We start from the raw sequence: 10,844 nt of genomic DNA on the forward strand, positions 1-10,844 counted from the left end.
CATCAGAATGTTGGAGAGGTGATGTGCATAATTTCTAATCACTAGATCATGTAGTAAAAGCCTGGGTTCAATTCCAGACCTCTCCCCAGTGTTCTTATGGAGTGAGGGCATATGACACTGTTGATCTTGATTCATGTGTCCAATGGGAACACTGAGCCTTGACCAGATTCCCTGGTGTTATTCCACAGGAGGAACTTATGTCCCAAGACTGAAAATGACTCTGGAATGCTGACATTCAGTTCAGTACTGGAATTTGTTTCCAAGTACCTATGGAGGGGCACCACAGGCAGGCTTCAGCTTCACAATCCTCACTGCAAAACCAGGACACAGTTATGGCAATCCACTATACCATCAAAGTGGATGAAGGCCAAAGAAAGCATTCCTGTAGGTTATGACACCAATTGGGAAATCTGGCTATCACTCAACAGACTTCAGAGTGCTGTGGGGAGATGTACGTAGGTGGTTTGAAAAGTTCTCGGAATGTACTAGAATTAAGTATCTTACCTCGGTTGAACTGCTTTTATTTTTCAATATAGTCTCTCTGTAGACTAATGCATTTGGTCCAGCGATGTTCCAATGCCTTGATCCCATCTCGAAAATGAGATTCCTCCAGGCCTGCAAAATACCTCTCCAATTCGGCTGTCAGTTCTTCCCTTCTAGAAAATCTCTGTCCACCGAGGAAAATTTTCAGCTTAGAGAATAGATGAAAGTCTGATGGTGCCAAATCAGGTGAATAAGGTGGATGTGGCAACAATTCGTACCCCAGTTCATGCAGTTTTGCCATGGCAATAACACTTGTGTGCGGCGGAGTGTTGTCTTGATGAAAGATGACCTTTTTCCTTGCCAAACCAGGCCTTGTTTCGTGTATCTTTTCCTGTAGTTGGTCTAGGACAGGGATGGCGAACCTATGCCACGCGTGTCATTATGTGACACGCGAACACAATTTTGGAGGCACACCAAATGCACGTATTAACGTTTTTATGTACGTCTTGTTTTATAGACTATACTTATCTCGTGCATCGTATAGTCATAGTGTTTGAGGTTTAAGAAATAAGTGCCTATTTCTAGTTTCATTCGGACGGTTATTATGGCAACACTGCAACACTGATAGGTCCAGAAGTCACATGAGATAAATGTCAGATGCGGCTGACCAACACTTCGCTCACCCACATCAGTCATTTAGTGAATTTTTGCTTATGCGTGATTACAAGCATTGCGAAATTATTCTTAGTGTGTTACTGTTTATTATTTTGAATTTTGTAAGACAAATAGTTGCCAAAAGATTTTTCCAATTTCGAGATTTGGACAAACTAACGCACTTAATTTCAAAACCTCATATTGCACAAATGAGTGATATTAATGCCAAATTTTTTGAGTGGTTAGATATTGACAGTTTAGAAATGGAGTTGACTGAATTTCAAGAAAACAGTACATGGGTGAACAAATTCGTACAACTTGGTGAAGCATTGGTGAAAATCGAGTGTGCTGTTGATGGTGAATACCTTCTCCAGAAGCCGGAGAATGTAATACTTGAGCAGTGGAACAGCCTGCCACAAATATTTTCGGTCGTGAAGAAACTTGCTATAGTGCTAGATACTTTGTTTGCGTCATCATACGCCTGCGAGCAACTCGTTTCTACAACGAACCTTGTCAATGTAACTAGAATACTAACGTTGTGAAGTCAACAGTTGCAAACCGTCTTGGTTCAGGTGTAAGTGCTTACAGTGTGTTGCCGAAGACAAACAAGTTATGAACCTATCATAAATGATACAGTTACTAAATAATTTTCCAGTTTTGGATAAATACGACCACGAAACCTGCAATCAAATGTATTATTTCACAATATAATATATGTGCATGAGTAATAACATATTACGAAACATAATTTTGTTTTAGAGATGAAAGTCGGTGGTTTTGAGGGTGGGGGCAGGTTGTAGCCATTAAAAAACTAAAATAACAAGTGGCACAGTAGACAGCTGATAATAATAAACCAGACTTAAAATGACACACTAGCTGGAAAAGGTTCGCCATCCCTGGTCTAGGAGGTTTGCATAGTATTGCCCCGTAATTGCTTGGCCAGTAGGAAGATAATCTATCAGCAGAATGCCTTTTGCATCCCAGAAAACTGAGGCCATGACCTTTCCGGCCGAACGCACTGCCTTTGCTTTCTTTGATGGTGGAGAATCAGCATGTTTCCACTGCTTTGACTGCTGTTTTGTCTCTGGGGTATAGTAGTGGACCCATGATTCGTCTGTAGTCACAAACTGGCACAAAAAATCTCGTTGGTTGCACTGAAAACGGGCCAGACTTTGTTCGGACATTTCCAATCTGGTGCGTTTATTGTCCAATGTCAAGAGCCGCGGCACCCATCTTGCAGATAATATTTTCATACCCAATTCTTCGGTTAAAATATAATATACCCATTCAGAAGACATCCCTACAGCTTCAGCAATCTCCCGCACTTTCAGTCGATGGTCCTCCGTGACCATTTTATGCACTTTTGCGATAAATTCTGGGGTCGTAACACCTTTTGGCCGTCCACTACACGGATCATCATCCAAGCTCTTCCGACCAAATTTAAACTCGCTGGTCCACTTGGCAACAGTTGAAAATGAAGGAGCAGAGTCCACCAGTGTGTTCTGAAAGTTGGCATGAATTTCCTTTGCTTTTATACCTTTACAAAGTATTTAATCACTGCTCGAATCTCAGTTTTTTTCCATTATCACAAATCACTACGCGGGAACAACAACGAGTCATCACTACCACACTCCTGCAGCTAGAGCACTGGCACGCCACGTGTAAACTCACAAAGGATGTGTGATTATTGCACGGGAACCTCGTTGCTCTAACACTGACATCTAGCGGTGATTCGGAGAACTTTTCAAACCATCCTCGTAGAGTGAAAATATGAAAATGTGGATACCTACAAGGTTCAGATCTCTGTGAGAGTAGGGAGGGACAGACAGTGCTTCACCTGCATACCTGCAAACTGTGCCCATACTCTTGCACAATGCAAGGCTGTAATAGTGCTATGAAAGTGGCCCATTTCTGGGCGAAGATCATCTAATCTGAGACATTTTATTTATTTATTTTTCAGTTTTTAATTTGTAATTGTAACATTCCTTTTTAGCATTGTATGTAATTTCTTCTGACTTGAGTAAATAATAATAATTATATCAAAAATTAAGTTCCCGGAAGGAAACCAAAATTTAATTTCATTGATTGCATATGTTGAAAACATTAAAACTCTTTAGGCCTTTTCATTACTGAAATTACCAGCGTTTTGCTCCAGTGTAGCAGTGGGCTCATCAGTTGGAATGCTGTACCTTTCCAAGACGCTGGCGACTAGTGCGCCTTTGAGACACCACTGCAAGTCTCTTATGTAGGTCACTCAGTGACAGTGCACTAGGGGTAGCATGTGCCTCCAATTGTATAAACTCCTACCTTTGCCCAACGGCTTGTACTGGTGTGTCTCAACGGTGCACTGGCCGCCAGCATCTCTGAAAGGTGTAGCAATCCAACTGATGAAAAAACCCAAACCCCATCGTACTACAGCCCTTGAAGGGCCTTGGCCTACCAAGCGACCGCTGCACAGCCCGAAGGCCTGCAGATTACGAGGTGTCGTGTGGTCAGCACGACGAATCCTCTCGGCCGTTATTTTTTGCTTCCTAGGCCAGGGCCGCTATCTCACCGTCAGATAGCTCCTCAATTCTAATCACGTAGGCTGAGTGGACCTCGAACCAGCCCTCAGGTCCAGGTAAACATCCCTGACCTGGCCGGGAATCGAACCCAGGGCCTCCGGGTAAGAGGCAGGCATGCTACCCCTACACCACGGGGCCGGTTCCAACTGATGAGCCCACTGCTAATTTCACAATTGAAAAGGCCTGAAGGTTACAAGCAATGAGCTTTAACAGCTCCATTATAACATTCATACTGACTTGAAATAAAGTTGAAAATATTTAAGAATACACTCAAATATTCTATTTAAGGGTTCACCTGAACAATACATGATGTTACCTCAAACTAGTATGTGTTTCATCCCCTAGGGGACATCATCAGTTAGAGTAATATACATACATCAGGTTCAAAAAATGAAATTTATAAAAATGTTGAGACAGAACCTAAGAATCATGAGATAAAAATATAACATTTAAAACTGGATGATGAATTGTGAACGTTAAAATAGGAGTTCTAAGTCCTCTTATAGTTGAACTATGTTAGTTTATAATTTAAAATAATCATTATTGGTGAATACATAAAAATTCTTGATTCAGGACTTGAAGTCTGTTGATTACAAAGTCCAAACATCCAATATTCGGGAGATAGTGGATTCAAACCCCACCGTCGGCAGCCCTGAAGAAGGTTTTCCATGGTTTCCCATTTTCACACCAGGCAAATGCTGGGGCCGTACCTTAACTAAGGCTATGGGCGCTTCCTTCCCATTCCTAGGCCTTTCCTGTCCCATCATCGCCATAAGACCTATCTGTGTCGGTACGACTTAAAACAGCTAGGAAAAAATGTACATAAAGTTACTATATCACATTGCCGGCTCCGTGGTATAGGGGTAGCGTACCTGCCTCTCACCCAGAGGACCTGGGTTTGATTCCCGGCCAGGTCAGGGATTTTTACCTGGACCTGAGGGCTGGTGTCTCAAGTACTATTACAAAATTATAAGTCCACCTGTTCAATACAATACAATATGATCCACTATTTCATATGGTCAAATATTTTTTATACATAATACATAAAAGTCAAAGGTACATGTTTCACCCTCCTTACGGGCATCATCAGCCTATATCAATCTTAAAAATAATACATATACTTATAAATTATAGGTTAAAATGTTGAAAAATGGTTTCGTAAAACATTATACAATAACATCTAAAACAACGATAATGCACCAAAGTATGTTAAAAGAGAGTGAAATTAACAGTTTTGAAGATTAAAACGTGATTAAACATGAAATTTTGAGAGTCTAAAACTAAAATGGATCCATATTTTTATAATATCATTAAGACTGTGATGGCCTTGAGTATAAACACAATCATCAAAGGGGGATGTTTCTTCAATTCCCAAGTTGAATCCAAGGTGGTAAAATCACTGTCAGTTATTTAAAACGGAAGTGTGAATGTAATAAACAAGTTTAAAATGTATATGTTTGGGACATCTGAAAGTCGAGAAGAAAATGGAACTTCTGTAGAGGCGTTGCTTGTGATAAAACGTATGTCAAAACTAGCGGAGTTCGGAAATTATGGGGTCGAATGGATCTAAAAGATAGTCAAGTAGATTATAATTCCGTTGAAACATTTGTTGGAAGAAATGTTCAGGATTTTCTGAAACAAAATGTACAAGAAAGTTGGTTAATAATACCGTACTGTACAAGAGACTTCCCGTACATCAAAGATGGCTAATGCGGTACTTACTCGTACGGAGCGTAATAAGTACGTCAGGTTGTTACAGCAGCGCTAGCTTGACTGGGTTTTCGACTTCTAGTATTATAACGGTGTGGCTGAGGCAGTGAAGGACATGGAGGGGGGTAATGGTGGGTGGATCCTTGCGCGCATGTGTTGTTATTGGCGGGCTGTTAGGAGGAAGATGGGCGGGCCTATCATTTGACGAGGTGGTGGAAGCTTTAGAACAAGAAGTTCTAAAAGTTGGCGGGATTGTATTATGTTTTGAATTCACCATGCCTAATAACTTTGGAGTTAGCTCATATAAAGGATTTTTTGTTTCCGTGATATCGTTAAGATTATGGTCTTTGTTATAGGCTTGGTCTAAAAAGATGTAAAGATTTTCTAATTCATTCATGAGTTTTCCTTTGCCTATGCATTTTAGAATAGTGAGATCTTTATCAATTGATGTAAACTGATGTCCTGTTTTACTCATGTGTGAGCTCATCGCTGAATATTTGTTGTGCTTTAAGGCATTATAATGCTCCATATATCTCGTATGAAAGCTGCGCCCAGTCTGTCCAACATAACTAAATCCGCACTGAGCACAAGTGAGTCTGTAAATACCAGATCTCGAAAAACGGCTGTTTTTATAATTGACTTTATTATGATTAAAAATATACTTTGATTTGTATTGACTGTTCTGAAAGCAATATTAGTGTCGTATTTCTTCAGTGTGTTGGCGATCTGGTGGATGGCTGGGTTATTGTATGTAAACGTAGCGAAACTAGTTTTTTTAGGTTTATCCGGAATGAGATTCATGGATAGTTTATATTTAACTTTACTGATTAACTGGTTAATCATTTCAACCTTGAACCCATTAAGCTTGGCCAAGTTCCTTATGTAGTTTAATTCTATTTTTAAGTTGTTAGGGGATAGTGGGATTTTTAAGGCTCTGTGTATTAAATTATAGAATGATGCTTGTTTTTGAGATTTAGGATGTAAAGAGGAATTATTTATGGTTATAGGAGACTGTGTGGGTTTTCTGTAGATTTGAAAATCGAAAGTATTATTGGCGCGCGTGATCGTTATATCTAAAAAATTTAAGGACTGTTTAACTTCGTCTTCTTTAGTGAATTTTATATTAGGATCAATTTTATTTAAAATCTATAAAACTTCGTTGCTGTTAGTAACACTTTTGTCAATAACTACAAAAGTGTCATCAACAAATCTCAGCCATAAACATATACTTTTTATATGTTCTTTAATTTTCGTGTATTCTATTGAGTCAATGTAAATATCAGCCAAGATGCCGGACAAAGGGTCACCCATGGCTAAGCCAGTCTGTTGATAAATCTTACCATTAAAGGAAAAAAGTTGTTATTCAATACAAAATTCAGGATCTTCATAAATTCATCAATTTCCAGCTTACTCAGGCTGCTATGTTTTGAAATATTGTCATAGATAATTTTGACTGTTTCTTTAGTAGGTATATTTGGGTACATGTTTATGACATCATAGGAACACATTATATGGTTATATTTTTATATTATATTTTTTAAGGATAAGATTTATACAATAGTTAGCAAAGATCCTATCGTAAGAATACAACGTAATTTAAAATCTCTAATTAAGAACTCCACATTCCTTCTCAATGAACAGGAACAACAGAGACTGATCAACATGAACCCCAGCATTCCAATAGCCAGAGCCCTACCTAAAATCCATAAAAACAACATTCCCGTACGTCCGATTATTAACTGCCGTAATAGCCCTACCTATAAAGTCTCCAAATATATCCACGCTTTTCTCAAACAACATTATAAGTTTAATAATAAACTTCCTTTAAAGAATTCAATCAAATTTTGCGATATTTTAAGTAAATTTGACTTACAACCTAACCATATAATGTGTTCCTATGATGTCATAAACATGTACCCAAATATACCTACTAAAGAAACAGTCAAAATTATCTATGACAATATTTCAAAACATAGCAGCCTGAGTAAGCTGGAAATTGATGAATTTATGAAGATCCTGAATTTTGTATTGAATAACAACTTTTTTTCCTTTAATGGTAAGATTTATCAACAGACTGGCTTAGCCATGGGTGACTCTTTGTCCGGCATCTTGGCTGATATTTACATGGACTCAATAGAATACACGAAAATTAAAGAACATATAAAAGGTATATGTTTATGGCTGAGATTTGGTGACGACACTTTTGTAGTTATTGACAAAAATGTTACTAACAGCGACGAAGTTTTATAGATTTTAAATAAAATTGATCCTAATATAAAATTCACTAAAGAAGACGAAGTTAAACAGTCCTTAAATTTTTTAGATATAACGATCACGCGCGCCAATAATACTTTCGATTTTCAAATCTACAGAAAACCCACACAGTCTCCTATAACCATAAATAATTCCTCTTTACATCCTAAATCTCAAAAACAAGCGTCATTCTATAATTTAATACACAGAGCCTTAAAAATCCCACTATCCCCTAACAACTTAAAAATAGAATTAAACTACATAAGGAACTTGGCCAAGCTTAATGGGTTCAAGGTTGAAATGATTAACCAGTTAATCAGTAAAGTTAAATATAAACTATCCACGAATCTCATTCCGGATAAACCTAAAAAAACTAGTTTCGCTACGTTTACATACAATAACCCAGCCATCCACCAGATCGCCAACACACTGAAGAAATACGACACTAATATTGCTTTCAGAACAGTCAATACAAATCAAAGTATATTTTTAATCACAATAAAGTCAATTATAAAAACAGCCGTTTTTCGAGATCTGGTATTTACAGACTCACTTGTGCTCAGTGCGGATTTAGTTATGTTGGACAGACTGGGCGCAGCTTTCATACGAGATATATGGAGCATTATAATGCCTTAAAGCACAACAAATATTCAGCGATGAGCTCACACATGAGTAAAACAGGACATCAGTTTACATCAATTGATAAAGATCTCACTATTCTAAAATGCATAGGCAAAGGAAAACTCATGAATGAATTAGAAAATCTTTACATCTTTTTAGACCAAGCCTATAACAAAGACCATAATCTTAACGATATCACGGAAACAAAAAATCCTTTATATGAGCTAACTCCAAAGTTATTAGGCATGGTGAATTCAAAACATAATACAATCCCGCCAACTTTTAGAACTTCTTGTTCTAAAGCTTCCACCACCTCGTCAAATGATAGGCCCGCCCATCTTCCTCCTAACAGCCCGCCAATAACAACACATGCGCGCAAGGATCCACCCACCATTACCCCCCCCCCCCCCCTCCATGTCCTTCACTGCCTCAGCCACACCGTTATAATACTAGAAGTCGAAAACCCAGTCAAGCTAGCGCTGCTGTAACAACCTGACGTACTTAATACGCTCCGTACGAGTAAGTACCGCATTAGCCATCTTTGACGTACGGGAAGTCTCTTGTACAGTACGGTATTATTAACCAACTTTCTTGTACATTTTGTTTCAGAAAATCCTGAACATTTCTTCCAACAAATGTTTCAACGGAATTATAATCTACTTTACTATCTTTTAGATCCATTCGACCCCATAATTTCCGAACTCCGCTAGTTTTAACATACGTTTTATCACAAGCAACGCCTCTACAGAAGTTCCATTTTCTTCTCGACTTTCAGATATCCCAAACATATACATTTTAAACTTGTTTATTACATTCACACTTCCGTTTTAAATAACTGACAGTGATTTTACCACCTTGGATTCAACTTGGGAATTGAAGAAACATCCCCCTTTGATGATTGTGTTTATACTCAAGGCCACCACAGTCTTAATGATATTATAAAAATAAGGATCTATTTTAGTTTTAGACTCTCAAAATTTCATGTTTAATCACGTTTTAATCTTCAAAACTGTTAATTTCACTCTCTTTTAACATACTTTGGTGCATTATCGTTGTTTTAGATGTTATTGTATAATGTTTTACGAAACCATTTTTCAACATTTTAACCTATAATTTATAAGTATAAGTATTATTTTTAAGATTGATATAGGCTGATGATGCCCGTAAGGAGGGTGAAACATGTACCTTTGACTTTTATGTATTATGTATAAAAAATATTTGACCATATGATATAGTGGATCATATTGTATTGTATTGAACAGGTGGACTTATAATATTGTAATAATACTTGAGACATACGTCAACTTCGATACGGAACCAAAATGAGAATAGTTACTTGTAACATGAGGGCTGGTTCGAGCTCCACTCAGCCTACGTGATTAGAATTGAGGAGCTATCTGACGGTGAGATAGTAGCCCCGGTCTAGAAAGCCAAGTATAATGGCCGAGAGGTTTCGTTGTGCTGACCACCTGACACCTTTTAATCTGCATGCCTTCGGACTGAGCAGCGGTCACTTGGTAGGCCAAGGCCCTTCAAGGGCTGTAGTGCCATGGGGTTTGTTTTGTTTGTACTATATCACATTAGTGGTGAGAATAACAATATTGTTGATTAAATTTCTTCTGTGTTTAACATGTTGAATGCCCATACAAATAGCTTCTTTATGGAAACACTAGAAAGATACCTGTGCTTTGCTATGGCTTTAAATTGAAAGTTATTTTTCAAAATTTTACATTTTGGAAAGTCTACTGTTGACTGATCCCGTAAAATACACCCTCAGTTCGTACGTCAAACTGTTTTGGGGGAATGATTATTAATATTCTTATCTAATACGCATTTCAACCCTGTACAGAAGAATTGTAATGTTTTTAAACGCTATCTTGTTTAACATCTATGATGTGAAAGCGATCAACCTGTAAAATTTAGATGTACGTCAAACAGTAATGGAGGAAGTGATCACGAAGCAGTTTTTGTGGTAGTTAAAAATAAATGTGAAAGTAGGGAAGATATTAAAATTAGGACTATTATGCAATACCACATGGCTGATAAAAAAGTCAAGAGGAAGTTTTTAAGAAATAACCATGATCGGTTTGAAACGATAAATAAAAATGTGAACAGACTCTGGGATGAGTTTAAAGCAATTGTTGAGAAATGTGAAAATATGTTTGTACCTTTAAAGGTGGTAAGGAATGGTAAAGATCCACTATGTTATAACAGAGAAGTAAGGAGACTAAGAAGGAGGTGTAGGCTGGAAAGAAATAGAGTTAGAAATGGCTGTGGAAGTAAGGAGAAATTGAAGGAACTTACTAGTAAATTGAATTTAGCAAAGAAGTCGGCTAAGGATAACATGATGGCAAGCATAATTGGCGGTCATACAAATTTTAGTGAAAAAATGGAAGAGTATGTATAGGTACTTTAAGGCAGAAACAGGTTCCAAGAAGGATATTCCAGGAATCATTAATGAACAAGGGAGTGTGTATGCAAGGATCTTCAAAAGGCAGAAGTATTCAGTCAGCAGTATGTAAAGACTGTTGGTTACAAGGATAATGTCCAGATAGAGGA

This window comes from Anabrus simplex, chromosome 8 (assembly GCF_040414725.1).
Source record: "Anabrus simplex isolate iqAnaSimp1 chromosome 8, ASM4041472v1, whole genome shotgun sequence".
NCBI lineage: Eukaryota > Metazoa > Arthropoda > Insecta > Orthoptera > Tettigoniidae > Anabrus > Anabrus simplex.